Genomic DNA, 19,894 nt, shown 5'->3' on the forward strand with positions numbered 1-19,894 from the left:
AGAAAATGTGTTTTAGTTATTTTTTTAATAATTTAAATGAGAAAGGTGTGTGTATGTGTGTGTGTGTGTATATATATATATATATATATATATATATATATATATATATATATATATATATATTACTTGAAGATGTGCAAAGTTAAGAATCCTCTGATGACATAGAAAAGCTTAGGTCAGTTGGAAATGTAAGAGGACGACCAATTACTTCATGTCCTATGGTCCTGTGACTAGTTGCGAGTTGTATGATCTATTTTGTTAAAAAATTTAAATAAATGGCGTAGGCCATATGTGCTGGGGCTGAGCCGGCCCAATTTATCCCCTAGGCTTAATGCACATAAGGAAAAAAACTTCAAAAAGGAAGAAAACTCCTGAAAACTGAGGTCTTAGTCCTCTGACAACCAAACTCTGGTGGGGTTTGTTAGGAGCGAGAATATAATGAGGAAACAACGCCAAAACATAAGGATTTATCCTTAAAAGGAGACAGATGCTGACATCTGACTGCCAACAGCTTCTAATAAACAAACTGAACTGAGGCAGGCTGGACTGATGCACATCTCCAGATAATTTCTCATGGGTTTCCAAACTGATACAGACAAGAGCGAGAAGGGAAATCAAAGCAAAAAGCACAGACAATAAATAATTATCATTCTACTGGTTAGCTAATTACAATGACCTGTCAAATTTTACTGGCCTTAATTAGTTGATGATGTAACCTTATGCTCCAAAGAATAAACAAGTGTCATTGTCACGAGAAGGGTTGGGTACCATGAGTAGGGTTGGGTACCGAGACCCGGTGCTAATACAGCACCGGTGCCTTAACGACCGATATCTACCGGACAGAATAGCAACGCAGATAGAGAGGATTCCATCACTGGGCTGTACAACAGTCTGCAGCTAAAGACACAAACTAGCTGCACTATGGCCACTGCCTGCCGTTGTCGGAAAAACTAAAATGGTGTGTTTACTCGAAAATGGTAAGCCTTGTGGTGCAGTCAAAGTTATTGTAAAATACCTATTTCCCATCTAGTGGTTGTTTTTGTCGTTAACAAGCAATTTAATGGTGAAATTGGGGCTATTATTGCATTTATTTAACTTTTTTTTTTTTAAGTATAGGCACTGGCACTGTTTTAAAAGTATCGTTTTAGCACCTGTATTGGAAAAAATCGAAATGATATCCAACCCAAGTCATGAGGAATGCAGAGAGGAACATGAGTAATTTTTAAAATGAAATAACTACAGGAATAATTAAATTAACACACATGAGGACCTGCAAACAGCATAATTAATGACACCAGGAAAAACAACCCTAATAAAAGTGATTAAATATAAATTAAAGCAATCATGAATAGATCCGCTGTATGAATCACTGGTGCTCCGAGGAATAGCAGGAAATTCATACCGACAACCTCGGAGTCATGTCACATGACACTTACTTTAGAAACAAGGTTTTGGTCCACTGACCTTCATCAGGTAAAATTCATAATGTGAGATCTTTAAAACGTCTTTCAGGAACAAGTGTTCAACGGTCTGGGTTCTTCACATCCAACAGTTTTTGATTCTACACACTAAATTTTACAAAAATAAAGACTTTGCTATTTAAATGACATGAAAAAAGACTAAATGTTTCCACCCACAAAGATTAAAGTGCAAAAAAAAATTACCTACAAAAAAAGGTTGAGTTTTAAGTTTATATGTGCCGTAAACGTGCATGTGTCAGAAATGTACATAAGTGTCCTATTTCTGTCTTTTTTTTCTCAAATTAGAATCCACCCCAACCATATTTATTGCTTTTTTCAAACTTCACTCCCCTGTTATTTTTGAATCCCATTCTTGGCTCTTGACATCGGAGGAAGCCGAGCACTCAGTCGGTGCATATGAGGAGTAGCTGCCAGTGCTCCATTAATTATAGGGCAGGGTGTGAGTTGGCCGTGAAAAAAAGGTCAACAAATTCTGTTTAAAGAAAACTGACACATGCACACATGCAAACACACACCCAGTGGGTTCACAGTGCATAAAACAGAAACACAGCTTGCTTGCTCTAGTCTTTCGAGACTCCCTGAGCTGTTGAAGCAGCTTCCGAGCTAATTTGCAAACCAAATCTAAACGGTTTCACCCATTTTATCCCGTGTGGATAATACATCTTGTGATTTTGTTGTAAACATTTTAGCTCTTTTCTTAAGCACACTTCTGTTATCCATTCATTGGAATACATGGGGCCACACCTGGAGTTCCAGCACAGGAAGCTGATCAAACTTTGGTGGCCAGTTTAAGGAACCTCCAAGATTGTTGCTAAGGAAGGAAAAGCATCACTGATTCCTTTTCCTGCTCAGGTTTCTTCAGGTTGGCATAGCAGCCTTTAGGCACTCACTGTCCAAGCAGAAGACGTCTTAAAAAGCTCAGCTCCTTTTTTTTGGCCATGGAGTTTCTCTCTAAGATTTTATAGTACCTGCAGGCCTTATCACCCAGGATTTCACAGTAAAAGCTAAAAATAAATGGGCAAAAGCTTGATATGTGGCAGGCAATATCAGAAGAGAGTAGACACATTCATAATTAAAGAGGGAAAAGAGAAAAAAAAAAGGTTTTCAATCTTTTGCGATGACTTTTGCTGCTCAATTCGAATCAGCTTAAGTCTGATTGAATTTAATCGAAATTGTTGCATGTTGAGAAGTAGACCAGATGTTTGAGTATCTAAGTTTGTCCTGTGAACAACATTGTTGGAGGTTCGTGCACATTCAGTATTTTATTATATTGTTGAGAGCTGAAGTGTTGAAAACTTTTGATTGGTGAAAAATTAACAGCAAGGATTCAGCTTGGATTTTTCTTTAGTGACTTTTTTTGACTGTATGTAAAAGGATTGTTGTTTGCTTTCATGGCAACCATTGATGTGTTGTGTAGAGTTGGTGAACTTGTGATGGCCCTTGATACAGTAGGTAATGTCATAGCATGAAAAGAAAGGGGAAAAACAGAGACTCTGCACACTGCTTACTGCCCTAAAGAATGAGAGGAAGCAGAAAACATAATCTCTTTAAGGCCTTTATTGAATATCTTTTGTAGGAAGCAAAGCAAGGGTCAATAAAGGCCTCTGAGAGGTTTTACTTGTCTCTTCTGAGTCTGTATTATATATAGAGATATATATATATATATATATATATATATATATATATATATATATATATATATATATATAGTCTGTCTATATTTGGACCTTTGCACCTGCTGGTAATTCCATTGAAGGCCTGACCTCAGGTGCATCAGTTCTTTGAGCAGTTTGGTATCTGGGTGATGCAGGTCACTAATAATTCATAATAATTCATAATGCCGCATTCAAGTCATATTGTCAACGTTTACTCACACCTACACGACATAATAGGTTGATTGCCAATGACTCCCAAAAAAGTGTATGAATGTCCTATTTAACGCAGTGATATGGCCACAGGGTGGCAATTTTAAACACGTGACCCTCTATTTACGTAAAGGTCGCAGTTTTAAACAATTTTTTACACCTAGTTAACGTTGTGAAACAGAACTAGTTAAGTTCAGGCAACAAAATACTTAGTTGTAGTGGGTTTCTGAAACTTGGTGGAAAGAACATCAACAATGTTTACTATCTGGTGATAAAATTGCTATAGAACCACCGTAGCTGGGGGTAAACAAAATACAATATTAAAACGCAATCAATCCTAATAAAAAAGGAGCTTTGACTTATCTTGGAATTAGAGTGACTCATTCGTAGTCTGTGGTTTTACAGCCTCAGTTTTTTTAATGCAAAGACACGCCTTTAATTTCATTTGGCCCTCAGGCGTGTAATTATGTTGTTATTCCCAGTGATGTAGATGCACACCATATATGACAGCTGATGTCAACGGTCATTACCATTAGATGTTCCTAATAAAGGCTTATGGAGCTGTCAAGTTCTGCCACTTTGCAATACAACACTAAATGGCACCGACATGCGGTGGTCGACACACTCGCTGACCAACAAATGATAAAACTCACATGAAGATAAATCCAAACATTGGGATGTGGATTGTACAAGTTATTTGTACAAGTATGCATTGGTTCATAAAATCTGTCACCACATTATTACCTCAGGCCTCCAAAGATATGTGTACAGTAGTCCGTAGTCTAAGCTTTCTCCTTCTCCTGTGCTTCTTCTTCCTGAAGAAGAAGCTAAAATGCATCATTGTTGTAGTTGTGTGTGCCCACTTAAGTGGTGTTTTAATTTAAAAATGTCACTCATCCACCCATAAAGCTCAGATAATATCATGCAGAAGGGACATTAAGTTTCTGGAGTTTGTTCTCAAACAAGCGTTTTCCCCCAGGTTTAGTTATTAGTCATTATCTCATGCCCACACCACCGATTAGATGAAAGACTCTGGTATGTATCTGTGACTATTTTCTTGTAAGTATATGATACGCCATATATCTGCATACGCACGACTAAACCTTTGATTTGATGTTGAAAAATTGCTTATTTGCTCCAAAGTCAAAGCTTTAGTGCGTAACTTTTTTATATTAATGAATGTCCGTTACATTCAAGCCATTGCCAAATGAGTTGCTACAGAGCTAATTAAGACGCAGCTCCACACAACTCTCTCTGTAGTTCTCAATATGGCTGTGTTCAGAAACTGGTGTCATCCGGTGACTTTCCCGAGCAGAAAATCAAGTAAAGATAATTACCTCTTCTGAAAAGTCCATGTTTTTTTAATCCTCCGTGTCCTCCTTGGTAGTCTTGCTTTGCCAGAGCCTCCTCCAAAGCACGCTGAAGAAGGGTCTGGCTACTCAACATAGCATTCGGGGATGGAAGGAAAACGTGCTCTGGTTTAATGGCATTTCTTTGAACCAATCAGAATCGTCATGGGCGGTGCTAAACTCCGCACAGAGCCACTGCAAAATAGTTGTGCGAGAGAAAACTCAGATTGGACAGATAGTCTAGCTAGCTGTCTCAATTTACCATGCAGAGATCTGAGGAGCAGTCAACACTAGTCCTCATAAACGCCCCTGTCCTATTTCTAAGCATTGACGGTTGTCGACTCTCCAGAAAACCATCAGTTTCATCACCTTCGCTCCTGGGATCGGCACATCCCGGCTACTTTTCCCTGCCTACTCACTGAGTCTACATGACGCATCAGGTCAGTATGCTTCAGGTGATGCTCCCCATTGTGGTCGGTGTGTGTTGCACTTTAGATGTCCAAATATGGAACAAATTGCACTTTAATCTTTTTTGATGTCAGTTAAGAACCTTCTCACTGCAGACATTTTTTTTCTCACACCAGCTGATATCCATGGCCTTAAAGTTCATGGCATTTTTGATATATATCAAGTACCCTGTAGGCATTTTAAAAGTATTAATCTTTATATTTTTTGTGCAATGGTTTGTGTGGTGTCAACGTTTTCTACTTCCTCATCCTGCATTCTTTGTTATGCAGCCTACAATTATGCATACTGTTTTCTGAAAAAAACTTTCATGTTTCTCTTCCCAGAGTGCATTGCAAATAATTCTTTTCATGGCGTCCACTAATTTTATACACATACATTATGCTTCTAATTTTCTACTTTGCGTTTAGTCTGAATAAACCATATAAACTAAATCAGGCCTTCTTACAGTCTCTCAAATAACGAAGCCGTACACACCATTAATTAAACCACCTGCTCTTGATTTATATCCCTCCTTGGTGACTGAAGTGAGTTTAACCAATTAACTTCCTAATTCATGATTTCCAAACAACAAATTATTGAAACTAAACAGTAATAGCTTTGGTGCAGACACCTGTTTAGACCACTCTATGTAAAAAGAAGACAGATTTTCCGTGCAGTGGGTAAGAGTACAATAACATGTAATTATTCTCCTTTTGTTGTACAGAGGCAGTATATTTGCAGTGCTATGTGTGGGAGGGCAGACAGATAAGTTTAGATTTAGGCCTTGAGAAAGTTTAAAGGCTGCTTTGTCCCATGGTGTGCCACTTTATGAGTATAATCAAACTCCCACTTCATAATAGTGCAACATGCTGTGTGTGTGTGTGTGTGTGTGTGTGTGTGTGTGTGTGTGTGTGTGTGTGTGTGTGTGTGTGTGTGTGTGTGTGTGTGTGTGTGTGTCTGGGTGTGTCTGGGTGGACGTGCATTGTGGGGACTGGGTGTTTGTGCGCATTGTGGGGACTTGGCCATGTAATGACAAATATTCGGACACTACTATGTTAATAATTTATTTTTGGTCATAGGTTTAATATTAGGAAGAGATGATAAATAGGGGAGAGCCAGGACAAATGTATCAGGGGGGTGGTTGCAACACAGACCTTTTCTTCTGTAATAGGAAGTCAGGAACTTGCCGTGAGGTCCACTGGAGGGGCAGCCCGTCACTGAGTCAGCAGTCAAAAATTAGCCCGATCACGTGAGATTTGCCACTTACATTAGGATTATTTTTATTTTTTTGCTTGGTAAGTAACAATTGGAACAATGTCATACAATTGCGACATTTAAAGTGATGAAATGATTTGAGTGTAACACAGTGATTTGCTTGGAGGACTAACTGAAGCAGTAATGAGCATAATATGCCAGGAATTTTAAGTTCTTACTTCCAACCATTACTTTTGTCCCACCCTTGTGTTTCTTTTGCCCCAAAAGAGAGGGGCAATGCGCAACATCACTTTCCGATTTGATAGCATTCGACTTGTTTATATATTCATAACCTACTCGTTTTAACTCAAACCACAATCTTTTCCTAAACCTAACCAAGTAGTTTCAATTCACAATGTCACATGTTTAAATCTGTGACTGTTTCAAAACGTGCGCCTGTCGCTGGTACAAAAACGTGAATCCGGGAGAAAATACGTTCTCTCGAAATGTAATGAGAATGCAGTTTAGTTGTATGGGAACGTAGCGTTTTGTAGGAGGTTGTTAAACTAATCCTTTCCTAACTGGGCTGTTTGCACGAGTTCCAACATATGTCATGCATGTGACTATGCTCTATCTAACCTGATCAATGTCAAGTTTCCTCTTTAAGTAGTTTATTTTTAATTACATTTTTAAATTCATGTTTAGCTGCATCACACATCTACAGGACTGATTTTGTACATGCATCTGTTGGCTGTGAACTCAAGTGATTTCACCATCCTCCTCCTGAGCTAATATTATATTTGTCCTACAACTGGGGCCTTCTGGCTGAAAAACCTGCCGTTGAAGTCAGAAAGATAACATTGTTCATGTTAATTAATTAAAGATATAACTTTACTCCCTGGCGTTCTTCCTGTTCTTTTCCTGCCAGGAGCAGCTTCCCACTCTCACTATCGGAAATTATATACAAGTTTGGCAAAAAGGCTGGAGTAAAGGGAGGATAAATGAATTGATGGTGAGAAAGTCTTTCCAAAACAAGAGATGTTATGAAAGTAACTCAAAAAGTGCCTTAAAAGTTGACCATCTATTTTCCAAGAAGATGAAGTCACTTGGAAAAAAGAAAGCTCAGTCACTGAGTTTCTTTGTCTTTGTCACCAAAAGTTGAAGCAGCAAAAATTAATACTATTAAATTAATATTAATTAATACTTAATAAACCAGAATTACTGAAATTATAGCCAGCTTCATTTTAAGCAGATGGGAGTTACTGCTGTTACCTAGGGCTAACAACATTTATCTTTAATATCTCTGTAAATTGCTGCAAACCGCTCAAAAACATGTTTGGCTGCTTCGTGACAAATTCCAATTACCTCAGAAGATTTCATCCACTGAGCTCAGGGTATATCAGTCTGACAAACCATCCTGCTCTTAATTTATCCAAAATGCTGAGCCAATCCAAACAGCACTGCCTTTAACTAATGACTGGACTATAAGTTAATGAGCAGGAAAGGAAATTGAATTAGAGCTGGAAGCTCTTCAGTTGCTCAATCGTTAAGGCTGTGTGATATCTTCACTGCCATAAAAACTGGAATTAAGGCAAGTTTTTACAGCAATGCCTTGTTCTCAAATTATTTGTGTGGCGCTGGCTGACTTTTACTGCCTCTTGTCTAGGATGTTGTCTGTACTTGTGAGTAGTTGTCTAACCCTTGTCCGAGGTAAATACAAAAAGGAAGAACTAAAACCTGACCTTTTTATTTCCCTGACTTTAAAACACAACAAGTCCGGGTGCCTGGATTGCTCACCACCTGGTAGAGCCCATATATAGAGGTTTACTCCTTGATGCTAAAAAAAGTCCTCCAAACCATATACGCTGATTTGGGTCATTTGTTCCTACCCTCTAATATAAGCCACAGGAGCATTTCACAAAATAGCGCCCCTAGCAGTGGCAGGAAATACAACCTCATAATTAAACAATAGTCGCAGTTTTGAACGTAAAGGTTGCAATTTTAAAGACATATTTAATATTGTGAAATCGTCGCATTTTGTTTATGTTTAGGCTCCAAAACTACTTAGTTAAGACTGTGGTTTGGGTTAAAATCCGACTTTACTTCACTTCCAGTTACGCACATGACGCTAAACGTGACGTCAGTAAGAAAAATCTGGGTTTACTTTTCTTTTTTTTAAACAGGACTCAAACCCCACTCTCCCAGGTGAAAGTCCTGTGTTTGTTTGACCCACCCCCCACCTACCTTAATGTGACACTCTTATAGTTCATCAACTCACTTCCTGCTTTGTTCCCGTCATAACTAATATGGCCACTAGAGGGCGCTGTCACTAAAATCAGACAAATACGTTGTATTTGCTGCTTGTACAAATGACATCTGGGAGGATTTTTCTGGGGCGACGACAGTCTCTAAAAACATGTTATCAATCATTTCAGGTTTAGGTATGAGATTATGGATATGCTTGATCAACTTGACTGTTGACTTGAAGTTAAAATGAATCATGGTATTTCTATCGTAATGTAAATTTAGTCTGGTTCCAGACCTTTGAAAAGTTTCCCACTTCATCATTTATTGACTAATGTCTGAGGGGGTCGGTCAGAATGTGGACCTCATCTTCCTGTGCCACAGCCACATAAAGTTAAACTGGCCTGTATTTTTAATTATGATGAGGTGAGAAACCGAAAATGCAGATTTTACAGTTAAATACTTAAATATTCCGTCGTAGCATGTCGATTATTGTGTCTATAAGTGCATGTCAATACTATGTTTTTGTACCATGTTGTGTGAGACGCTTTGTCAAGGATCTTGTTTTAATAAATGTTCAAAAAACAAAAAAATACTTTAAATATATGGGATCATAACAGGGAGATTGGGATTGATTTTTTTGCATAGCAGCTTCTTACGCGAGTCCTGTTTATTAAGCACAGAAGTGTTCTTCTGCTCTCAGAGAGAGAGAGATAAGCAGATGCGTTCAGCATGCACAAGGTGGATTTAGTGTCCTGTGCAGAAGCCGGTCATTCACAGGCAGCTGCAATTAGAATGATAGTGCCTGGCCATATGCTATTTTACGTCCCATCCACTCCTCTGTGGGGCTCTTCTCGTCCACAGGGATTGGTAACGCCTTTGGAGTGAGCTGAAGTGCCTACACTACTCCCCGTCTCGCTGCCCGACTCTTCTCAAGGATGTTTCCCTCTCTGCTCTCTAAAAATATGGCTAGGAGCCACAAGTGATGTCTGGAAATGAATAATAAAGCGTGTAAGGACTCTACAGAGGGTGAGCGCAGACACGTGCTTGAGTTGAATTTGGATTTCTCGACAGGCTATGACTCGGGCATTTGCATGACCCGCTGCACGTTCTTTTCTGGCACAAGATGCTCAAAGGTTTTCTTGGTCATATATAGTATATATTATTTTTCATTCCTGTTCTCCTTCATCAGTCTGTCATCTGTTCTCCGCTACAGGCGACATAACGTTGCTATACTGTGTTACTTTGCTCAACAAAGCAAATGCTTGACTTCACAAGCAATGACAAACATCTTTTTTAATTCCAACCAATTCACCAGGGCTCTAATGGTAACAACTACCATTAGAGCCCTGGTGAATTGGAAAACGTTCACTCTATCAGGCACAAGGAGCCCATGAGAATGTTGGTAGCAATTCTTGGTTTTATAACTTCATTTAAAGGTTGGAAATACAATTATCTATGGCACTTTCTTAAATTGAAACCTATCCTATCAATGGAATCTGCACATAATTACTTTATGAGCATGGCGCAACAAATGTTGGTTTAAGGCAATTTAAATTCTAAAACGGAGAGATGCGTGGGTGAACCCTTATTGTTGCATATAAAAAAGGTTTAATTGTGATCTAATGGTTGTCACTGGATATTTTAAATTATCACACAGCAAAATCTGTGTTTGCCACATGTTCCTAAACATGTGCTTCACTGTAAAACACAATAGGATATTGATGATGTATGAACTTTGCTTCAAATTATTGTTTGGTCAACTTTTTTATTCCTGTATTCCTGAATACACAAATAAAAGCACATTTTCACAGGTCACTCCAAATAAATAAATACTGGGGGGGACAAAATTACCTGTAAATAAATGAAACAAATAGATATATAAAACATATAACAGGGAGAAGTAGAAACAGAGGCCTGGTTCAATCTGAAGGCCTTGGACACTGCAGTATATGCAAGATTCTTTATTCTTACAAAATTAAAAAGTAAAAAATTAAAAATTAAAAATGTTTTATAGTGTCAAATCACAACAGGAGTAATCTCCGGCACTTTGAAGATAGAGGAGGTCTAGACCACACTCTATAATTTACAAAGACCCAACAATTCCCCCAAAAGTAAGCATTTGGTGCGACAGTGGCTAGGATAAACTTCCTTTTATAGGCAGAAACCTCGGATACCGTGACTCTTGGTGGGCAGCATCTGCCGCTGCCACTTTGGACACAGAGACACTGATACAGATATACAGATATGAAGAAATTTCATTCATATTAATTATAGCAGTTGGTATGATGAACAGTGGAAATTGTAGTACCAATAAAGATTATAGTAGATAATAGTAGTAGCAGTGCAGGACGTAGCAGGGCGTCGAGCAGGACCAGGACAGCAGCTGCAAACACGATTTAGGTGCCACCCCAATCCAAGGAAATCTGCAAGGCGACAAAACAAAAGGACTCCAGGGAATAAGCTCCCTGGATGTTAGTTAGTAACAAGCATTACTGGGACATGAATGCACACAGATGGAAAGACGGAGGAAAAAGGATATGTAAATACAACTACAGCTAAAACAAATAGGTAAGGCAAGGCAAGGCAAGGCAGCTTTATTTGTATAGCACATTTCAGCAACAGGGCAATTCAAAGTGCTTTACATAAAACATTAAAGAGCAGTTAGAAAACAATTTTAAACAATTTTAAAACATTAATAAACAAATTAAAACAAGAATAAAATTGATAGTGCAGTATAAGAATAAAAGTTACAGTGCAGTATAAGAAATTAAAGTTAATAAAATAGATTATTTAAAGAAAAGCAACATCAAAAAGATAGGTCTTTAGCTTAGATTTAAAAGAACTGAGAGTTTCAGCGGACCTGCAGGTTTCTGGGAGTTTGTTCCAGATATGTGGAGCATAAAAACTGAACGCTGCTTCCCCCTGTTTAGTTCTGATAGGTAAAAGCCAGGGCCTATGGAGAGCAGGTGTGATGGAAAGAAAGCACCTTTTAACTTTCAGCCGAGACTTCAGAATGACCAGCAGGGCCATGCTTGAGGAGGAATATATTTTTTTTATGAAACCATATCTCCTGGTTTCCTAAAATACAAAGTTTCAAAACCCTGCAACCCAAGAGCCAAACTGCAGTCTCAGGAGCTTTAAAGAAATATTGTATTACCCTATTATTTGTAGCCTTTAGCTAATTTAGTCTGTGGATACTGGAGTGGTGGGCTATAAGGCTGTGATCATAGTTTATGCTCTTTTATACTGGTGTGGAATAGATTTGTTTGTTGCATTGTTCTTTGATTTCATACTCATTGATCAAAAATTCCACAGATGAAACATGTGCGATCATAGCATGCAGACATGTTCTTATCTTTGAAGACCAGTTTCAAAGGCGAACGAGTGAGGAAATAATGTAGCAACAGCAGCACTGGAAGTTCAAACTGAGGGGCATATAATGCAAAGCATGCTATACGTAAGAATCAACAAGTCCTCCAGAACCATTCAACGATATAGGTTGTTTGTTTTTTTACGCTGTAATACGACTCATTAGTGCATTTAATAAATTAGTGCCCCTTGTGGTGGGGCTACCCACAGGTGCGTCTTCCTTCCTCATACCTAAACGTACCTTCCTCTTCCTTTGTGTTGGTGTTCTAACCTCCGGTGGATTTCTTTGCTTTTATAAATCTAATTGTCTTTCCGAAATACTGCATTGTCAAGCACAAAAGAAGAGATGCATCCAGGTAATTCCAACAATCTTCCCAGGTAGCCAAAATGACGATGTCACACAGTAGCCGAAACCTAACATGCCTGGTTTATCATATTTATGCCGAAATTGAGACTTTACCATGCACAGCAGCTGGATTCTCGCTATATCATGAGATTATGCAAGAATCATAGGATCATGTATCACACGAAATTCCATCTTGTCAGGCTTTAAGTAGTCTATATCAAGGACGTTTTTTTAATTTCCTAGCTTTTTTAGGTCCCAACGGATGTCTCTCATTTTGGCCGGATGTCCGTCACCTTCCGCTTCCTTTGTGTTGGCATTGCCAGACCTTCCTACACAACGCTACTGAGAAGGGTCTGGCTAGTTCACACTGCATTCCGGGATGTTAGAAAAACGGGCTCTGGTGCCAGGTTCCATTTGATCCTCCAGTAACAGAGCTCATTTGACCAAGCTGACGCTCAGCAATTATTGGCCAGAATAGCTTTAGAGTAGCTACCGGTTTTGTTTGGAATGAATAGTACAATAACTGGGGTTTAGCAAGAGCAGTCACAGCCATGATGGCGACATTGGGCGCTGAACATTAAAGGAGGCAGTTTCAAAAGAAGGAAGGGTTCTAACTTTAAACTACTGCAAATAAAATCAGTCAGTCATCAAACTGCAAATCATCACAACGACAAATGCAATGAATTAGCAATGATTGAAATTTGGAGAACTCATTAAGTGAAAAAGCTTTCATACCTGTTATGTATGGGCACATTGTAATTAGAGCGGAAGGCACAATGGCATCAACACTGCCACAATTACCTAGTTAACTGATTCATGTATTTAGTTGGTGAGAACAATTAAATCAACAAAAAAAAATCTAAATGAAGTCTGAGATGAATGAGTGAGGAAATAATGTAGCAACAGCAGCACTGGAAGTTCAAACTGAGGGGCATATAATGCAAAGCATGCTATACGTAAGAATCAACAAGTCCTCCAGAACCATTCAACGATATAGGTTGTTTGTTTTTTTACGCTGTAATACGACTCATTAGTGCATTTAATAAATTAGTGCCCCTTGTGGTGGGGCTACCCACAGGTGCGTCTTCCTTCCTCATACCTAAACGTACCTTCCTCTTCCTTTGTGTTGGTGTTCTAACCTCCAGTGGATTTCTGAGGACTATGGTTAACTGCTCCTCAGATCTTTGCAGGGTAAATCCAGACAGCTAGCTAGACTATCTGTCCAATCTGAGTTTTCTTTTGCACAACTAAAACAACCTTTGAACGTACACACATTCCACCAAAACAAGTTCCTTCCCGAGGCTATTTTGCAGAGGCGTCATGGCTCTGTCCGGCGCTTAGCACCGCCCAAGCTGATTGTGATTGGTTTAAGAGAAATGGCAATAAACCAGAGCAGGTTTTTCTCCCATCCTGAAATGCTGTGTGGACTAGCCAGACCTTCCTCCGCAGCATTGCAGAGGAAAGTCTGGCAATGCGAGACTAATGTCCTCCCGATATAATTGACATCAGGACATTACTTCTGTATTTGGAGCGAGTCCAGTTCAGCTGAAACAGCCAATCAATATTACATAGGCTGGGTTCAAAAAAATATTTACAGACAGCTGATATTTATGTGGTCCTATTGGTTTGTTGAAAAGTTACGTAGTTTGTTCAAGCAAATATTTGCCGCTTTTACGCTTTGTTGGGTTCTTGTTCATCTGTGGCTGCCAGACGCTGTTTTACATCATACGCTCTGCATAGTGTTTATTGCTTTCTGTCACAATAATGTGATTTCTCTCAAGGCTTTTTTGCTTTCTCTTTCCACACTTATTGTGTCTGTCCAACAGTTTTCCTCACCTTTTCTCTCCTCTGCAGGATGATGGATGTGACTTTGCTAATCATGAGCTCTAACCAGTCCCTCATCCGCTGGAAGACCCTCTCTCTACTCACTCTGCTTTGTTCCCTGTAGTTCCCCCTTCGTTTCCTCCATCCTCTCTCTGTCTCGGTTTTGTTTCCTCTTTCTCTCTCTCTCTTTCACCATCTCCTCCCGCCTCTGCTTGATGATGGATGTCTCTTCGTCAGATTCTTCGATCTGAGGAGCTCTCGGGCCTTCGATGCCAGAGGACCCAGAGGACAGTGGGCCAAGCCAAACCTTCCCAACGAGGTCCTCATTAAACTCATCATGAGAAACTAATGAGGATGAATTTGGAGCCACAATGTGCTTTGCTACCAAGGGAGTGCTGGGCTTCTCTCAAAGTGTCTGTTCATCTGTTACACTGCAAAGAACGTGAGGTAGCTTTGGTTGTTTTCTCTTTGGGCTCTTTGACTTTAGCCTTGTTCTCTTTAGTTCCCCTAAGACATGAATCACATAAAAACAATAATATATAAAATAACAGCCATAATGTGCTTTAGGCAATCACAGGCTTGGCTTACCTTGAGCAGAGGGAGAAAAAACGGGTAAAGGGTAAAACAATTTGGTTGATTTCCTACACATTTTGGAATATCATCCCCCTAAAATGATGCTATTGGCAATTTATATAGGACTGTTCCATTGAATGTTGTGAAACGGTCGCAGTTTTAAATGCAGTTAACATGACACTGAACTACTTAGGGTTTAGGAAAAGATCATGGTTGGGATTAAAATAAGTGTGTTCGTTACATTGCTTAAGTTCAGTCGGACAACTCACATTTGAAATGTTTATTATAACAGCAGAACATTGTGTTTGCCGGCCAGACTCGGCCCTCAGCACTCCCGATATTATATCGATATCGTGACATGAGACTAGATATCGTCTTAGATTTTGGATATCGTAATATGGCATAAGTGTTGTCTTTTCCTGGTTTTAAAGGCTGCATTACAGTAAAGTGATGTCATTTTCTGAACTTACCAGACTGTTTTAACTGTTCTATTATTTGCCTTTACCAACTTAGTCATTAAATCTACTTTACTGATGATTATTTATCAAAAATCTAATTGTATAAATATTTTGTAAAAGCACCAATAGTCAACACTGTTGCGGTATCGATATCGAGGTATTTGGTCAAAAATATTTGATTTTCTCCATATCGCCCAGCCCTAACATACAGTGTAGTAATGAAAAAAGGATTAGGGTTACTAACTCTGGACTAACACTCAATCTCGTCACCCATTCTCAGGCCCCCTCTACCAGAACCACAACTAACCTTCTGTGTGCACAAGGCTTTGAGAGTAATTCTGCAGGTCAGTGGCATTATGTTATGCATGAGAGATATATGCATTCTAAAATATTCAGTCAAGGAGACTTTCTTTGCTGCATGGATATGTACTCTGAATAACCTCTTCTATAAAAAAAACAAACAAAAAAAAACATTGGTACATCAAAGCAAGTTATAATTGAAATTGGACAGGTTGTTATTTTTCAGTTTTTTCATGTAAATTTAGGCCTACGACTTTATAAATGTACACAAAACATGCAAAATTCAGCAGAAGCATAAAGATGAATTCAAAGCATCTCTGGCTTTTTACCTCCAGTTTCTAAGTGCTTTACTTCATTACTTTGCGTAATTTGGATTCACAATGGTCCAGGGACTATCAACCCGTCTGTGTCATTTAATTATGGGTGTATGAAATGAGAGTTTTTTTTCCTCCCGTACTCCTTTAATGTTTCCTGGAATTGATAAGAGAGAGGAAGCTCATCACATTACATTGCAGAGCTGTGATCCTCCTTTGTTGCGGCTCACTCGCGCTAATGGGCCTCATCAGCGTCGCAGGCAGATACTCGACTATTAGCCAAGAAGAGACAGAAGTTGTAATGGGAAATACAGAGAAGGATGATGGGGGAAGAGGGAGAGGAAGATGGGAGGTGGTGAGAAATGGAGAAAGAGGGAGGAGGGAATGCCAAAAAAGGGAAACAGAAAGGGGAAGAAGGAAAAGAGAATGACAGAAAGAAGAAAGAAATGCCAGAGAGGCAGATCAAATTAATATCTGAGGTTGCAGTTATTCAGATAACCCATGACTAGTTCATATTAATCAATGTTTATTATCTTTTTTGTATCGGCAGTTGAAATAGCATATAAATGACTGAACTCACACTTGGTTCATCAAAAATGTTAAGTTTGCTTTTATAAATCTAATTGTCTTTCCGAAATACTGCATTGTCAAGCACAAAAGAAGAGATGCATCCATGTTCAGGTAATTCCAACAATCTTCCCAGGTAGCCAAAATGACGATGTCACACAGTAGCCGAAACCTAACATGCCTGGTTTATCATATTTATGCCGAAATTGAGACTTTACCATGCACAGCAGCTGGATTCTCGCTATATCATGAGATTATGCAAGAATCATAGGATCATGTATCACACGAAATTCCATCTTGTCAGGCTTTAAGTAGTCTATATCAAGGACGTTTTTTTAATTTCCTAGCTTTTTTAGGTCCCAACGGATGTCTCTCATTTTGGCCGGATGTCCGTCACCTTCCGCTTCCTTTGTGTTGGCATTGCCAGACCTTCCTACACAACGCTACTGAGAAGGGTCTGGCTAGTTCACACTGCATTCCGGGATTGTTACGGTCCGGCACTGTTGTTCCTGTCCCCGTTTGTTTTCCTTTTCCCTTTTTCCCTGTGTGTGTTGTCTGTGTCTGTCTCCTCCTGCTGTGCAGTCCAGTCAGAGGATCTAGGTCAGGGGGCGTGGCCATTACCTCCAGCTGCAGCTCATTGTCACCAATCAACCAGCAGTTATCTACCCGGGCTGGCCACCTCTCCAGCGCCAGTTCGTTCCTACACCACCTGTGGTAACTTGGCTCCGTACTGCGATCTCAGTTCAGTTGTTACCCTCTCAACATTGTAGTTGTCTCTGCCACGTTTGTAACCTGTCTCTCCTTCAATCAGATCCCGTCTGTTCCTGCTGCCTGCCTGCCTGCCACTTCCACGCCGCAACCTGCTCATCTGTTGTCTGATATCCTCGTCATCCAGCTCTCAGTGCTACTAGCTCTCCACCCCACTCAGCTCCTATTCCGGTCTGAAGCTGCTCCACCCTGAACTGTTTTCTCTCTGCCAAAACACGCAGAATAAACAACATCTTTAATCACCCTCTTTGTCCGTGTGTCCGTCTCTGCGCCTGAGTCCCCACCAAGCTTAACAGAACGAACTGGCCATACATGGACTCAGCAGAGATGCCACATGAAACAACGGGTGATGGCGTACAACGCGCCCTCCACTCACAGGGAATGTTATTGGGACAACACGACCAACACATCCGGTCTCTATTGGATAACAACCAGCGGTTGTTGGATCAAGTATCTCAGCTCACCTCTCAGGTAGCTAACCTGGTAACACTCACTACTCTTCCTCCCTCTGCTTCTCCTCCGCCTGTTCCTCCTACAGTTGCTCCAGGCTCTGCAGCCGCTCCTGCCCTTCGGGAACCCCCTACAACCTCTGAACAAACTGAACAAATGCCGTGGTTTCCTGCTTCAGTGCCGCTTGGTGTTCCAACAGAAGCCCCTGTCCTTCTCCACGGAATCCTCAAAGGTACATTACGCTCTGGGGTTACTGAGGGGCAAAGCGTTGATTTGGGCAGAAGCGGCTTGTTCTACTCAGCAGATTGCCAGCCTGTCGTTTGACGATTTTTCCTCTCAATTGGAAATTGTGTTTGATCACCCGGACCATGCCGGGACCGCCACAAAGAGACTGTTGAAGCTACGACAGGGCACGGGTAGCGTGGCTGAATACGCCATTGATTTTTGGACCTTGGCAGCCGATTCCAAGTGGAATGACGAAGCTCTTCAGGGAGCGTTTGTTAACGGTTTGAGTGACACGATTAAGGATGAACTAGCTGTTCGTGATGAGCCTGCTAACCTTCATTCTCTCGTTTCCCTTGCTACACGAATAGACAGCAGGCTACGGGAGAGGAGACAGGAGAGGGGCGGTCGGGTCCGCACTGCAGGCGGGGCCCCCTCGCTTTCTGCAACCCGAGCAACACCACCACTCGGACACCGCCCACACACCTCAGCGGTTCCCACCACGGAACTAGACGAGCCCATGCAGCTGGGCCGTGCTCGTCTGTCCCCTGCCGAAAAGGAACGGCGCATGCGGGCTGGTGAGTGCATGTACTGTGGGGACCGCACTCATTTCCTTGTTAACTGTCCGGTTCGCCCAAAAGACAAAGCTCGCAGGTAAAAGTGGGCGTACTTGCGAGTGCTACACCTGACTCAATGCCCACAGCACCCCGTCTAGTTATCCCAGCTACAGTCCAGTTCAGGAATCTGTCTCTCCCATTAGCTGCTCTCATTGACTCTGGTGCTGAGGATAGTTTCCTTGACGTTAACCTGGTCACACAGGCTGAGATCCCTGTTAAGCCCCTGCCTAAGCCTATAACAGTAACCGCTATAGACGGCCATCAGTTTGCCAATATCACCCACCAAACTGTCCCCGTTTCTCTCATGTTGTCCGGCAATCACAAAGAAACCATCCAGTTTAAGGTAGTCTCCTCCTCTGCCTCCCCTCTTATCCTCGGTTTCCCTTGGCTTAGCCTTCACAACCCCCATATTGACTGGCAAAACCACAAAATACACAGTTGGAGCACTCACTGCCATTCTGCTTGCCTTGGGTCGGCTATTCCGCCCTCTGTAGGTTCCCCTGCTTCCCCTGTCAAACCCCCAGACCTCTCCTCAGTCCCTGAAGAGTATCTGGACCTAGCCGAGGTATTCAGTAAGTCCAAAGCACTTTCACTACCATCTCATAGGCCATACGATTGCGCTATAGAATTGCTGCCTGGAGCCCCTTTGCCGTCCAGTCGGCTTTTCAATCTGTCCCGTACTGAGAGAGAAGCTATGGAATCCTACATAGGCGACTCCCTAGCCTCTGGCATCATTCGTCCCTCATCTTCCGCTGTTGGTGCTGGGTTCTTTTTTGTGGAGAAGAAGGACAAAACATTACGCCCCTGCATTGACTACAGAGGACTAAATAACATCACAGTCAGAAATACGTACCCCCTGCCTCTCATCAACTCAGCATTTGAACCCCTTCATGGTGCCACCGTGTTTACCAAACTCGACCTGCGTAACGCTTACCACCTCGTTAGGATCAGGCAGGGAGACGAATGGAAAACTGCGTTCAATACCCCTCTCGGACACTTCGAATACCTAGTCATGCCATTCGGTCTCACTAACGCCCCAGCAGTTTTTCAGGCCATGGTTAACGATGTGTTGAGGGATTTTCTTCACCGTTTTGTGTTTGTTTATTTGGATGACATTCTGATATTTTCTAAGTCACAGGATGAACACGTCTCCCACGTCCGTCTGGTTCTCCAACGCCTCATGGAAAATAAACTGTATGTGAAAGCAGAAAAATGTGAGTTCCACCGGCAGTCCGTCCCCTTTTTGGGTTTTATTATCGAGCGGGGACAGGTGTCACCAGACCCTGACAAAATCAAAGCAGTTGCGGAGTGGCCCACACCCACGTCTCGGAAGCAGCTACAACGCTTCCTGGGCTTCGCCAACTTCTACCGCCGCTTCATCAGGGGTTTCAGTCGAGTGGTTGCCCCCCTGACCAAGCTCACCTCCCCAAAGGTGCCATTCCTGTGGACGCCTGAGGCCGAGTCAGCCGTGAGTACACTGAAGGAACTGTTCTCCACCTCACC

General features: G+C 41.2%; 1 long non-coding RNA gene across 1 annotated transcript; it reads left to right on the forward strand.

Annotated features, from left to right (window-relative positions):
* The first annotated feature begins 16,865 nt into the window (after positions 1-16,865).
* On the forward strand, positions 16,866-17,344 carry LOC120544621. The gene is made up of 2 exons (XR_005636525.1): positions 16,866-17,048; positions 17,146-17,344. It is a non-coding gene; the product is annotated as an uncharacterized LOC120544621 (long non-coding RNA).
* Positions 17,345-19,894: the final 2,550 nt, after the last annotated feature.

This window comes from Perca fluviatilis, chromosome 16, assembly GCF_010015445.1.
Source record: "Perca fluviatilis chromosome 16, GENO_Pfluv_1.0, whole genome shotgun sequence".
NCBI classification, from domain to species: domain Eukaryota; kingdom Metazoa; phylum Chordata; class Actinopteri; order Perciformes; family Percidae; genus Perca; species Perca fluviatilis.